The sequence below is a fragment of the Chinchilla lanigera genome, unplaced genomic scaffold (assembly GCF_000276665.1).
Source record: "Chinchilla lanigera isolate Chin_1 unplaced genomic scaffold, ChiLan1.0 scaffold00013, whole genome shotgun sequence".
Lineage (NCBI taxonomy): Eukaryota > Metazoa > Chordata > Mammalia > Rodentia > Chinchillidae > Chinchilla > Chinchilla lanigera.
In genome coordinates this window covers 7,188,588-7,190,393 of record NW_004955414.1, presented here as the reverse complement: position 1 = coordinate 7,190,393, position 1,806 = coordinate 7,188,588, and the positions used below count along the sequence as shown (strand labels likewise).

The 1,806-nt window shown below is 38.6% G+C and overlaps 1 protein-coding gene across 4 annotated transcripts in view; it reads right to left on the bottom strand.

The window, feature by feature from the left end:
- The window catches only part of Crebzf (CREB/ATF bZIP transcription factor), a gene marked incomplete in the record, with an annotated part of 22,809 nt that extends 22,649 nt beyond the window's left edge, over positions 1 to 160 (bottom strand). For all 4 annotated transcript variants that reach the window (XM_005379784.2, XM_013511855.1, XM_013511854.1 and 1 more), the window contains 1 exon segment: positions 1 to 160.
- Between the last annotated feature and the right edge of the window lie 1,646 nt (positions 161 to 1,806).

The following is a 1,806-nucleotide window of genomic DNA, read 5'->3' as shown; positions in this document are numbered from 1 at the left end:
CGAAATGAAGAGCGGGCAAAGGGCTGAGCCGCCCCCCTCGGCCGGTCGACCCCCCGCGCCGGGGCGGGGGGAGGGATAGAAGAACGGCGCGGCGAAGCCCAGCGATGACTCGACCGCGCCGCCCAGACAACGGCCGGGCCGGAAGTTAGTCGCTCTGTCGACCCCGCCCACCGCATTTCGCGCTCCATCAGGCTCCGGTATCGCGAGAGTTCCCGGTGCTTTGGAGCCTCAGTAATTCCAGTTTTCTGGTGATGTCATAGTTAACAGCGGCAAGCACAATAAAACCCAAGCTGACCGCCGCCCGCCCCCCGGCCCCCGAGTTCGGTAATCCTACCCTGGACAAGTTCAACGGTGTGCCGTATTTTACTAGTTTTATATGAATATTTGCGAACATGTTTCTTTTGCTGAACCATTCCTAAATTACAGATTACACACCCGAAAATATTTCAGTATGTCTCTAAAAGTAACATTATCCTTCATAATCAAGTGCTATTATCAAGTACTGAGAAAGTTAGCATTTACTAATATTGTCTAATTCCCTGGGCTATATTCAGCTTTTCACAGTTCTCAAAATCTCTTTGGATGTAACTCACTGAATTTGTTTTGGGGTTTGGGTTTGGTTGTTTTCATTTCTCAAACTAGAACAATTGCCTTCATACTGACTCTTTGAAGAGACCAAGGCAGTTAAGAATACGTACACCATATTCTAGATTTGTTTGTTTTTAACCGGTGTTTTTAAAAAATCTTATTTCTCTAACTCCTCAGGGATTTAAGATTAGCAACATTTTAAGTACATTAAAATGAAATGTATTACTAGTGAAACAAAGCAATTTGTGTGTTTGAAAAGTAAGTCCAGTAAGAATGTAGATGTAATAGGAAGGTAAAATTTCAGAAGGAAAAAGATGTTAGCATCTGAATACAATGGATAAAGTATTTTACACAATTATTCTAGTTAGGCACAAAATAAATTAAACTTCCTGGTACTCCAAACAAAATAAACAGAAACAAACTTCAGATGAAGACGAAGGGGTTGGAACAGAGTGGGGTGTCTTAGTATATATGTTATCTGCAACTTAATAAATTCTATGTAACAAATACACAGCATTTTATTGGAACTCTGAAGAAGAAAAACCATGTTTCTAGCAAGCATGTAATACAACTAAAAACTAATGTAAGAGGTATAGAGGGTCACTGATATTTTTTTCTCTTTAGCTTTCCTTGTTTTTCTTTGATATATATGTTTTTCTCCCTATAGGATTTTAAATTCTTTAATCATAGATGTTTTTTCTACTCTAGAAGATCACCATCTCATTCCCTAAAACATGCATGCATACTTTTTTCAGCTGAGACACCAGAAGTCAGTGACTGATGGTGTATATATATATTGATGAAATGTCGTCAGTTGAGATTGAGGAAGAGAATAAATTATGAATTTACTGTATCATTTTTATTGTTTTTATGCAGTTTTGTTTATATACTTGTTTTACTTTTTCTCTTTAAAATGAAAAACAAAATTTATATGTATATACAAGGATAGCTGGGATAGGTGTAATGCTCATGTCTGTGGTTTTGTTTTTTGGGTTTTTTTTTTTTTTTTTTTTTTTTTGAGACAGGATCTCCCTATGCAGTTCAGGCTGCCCTTGAGCTCACTTTGTAGCCCAGGCTGGTCTTGAACTCACAGTGATCCTCCTGCCTCAGCCTCCCAATTGCTGAGATTACAGGCATGTGCCACCATGCCAAGCTTAAATGTATGTTTAAGTTTATAAACTACATGGAATGGGAATTGTATCACAATAAAGCCTTTTT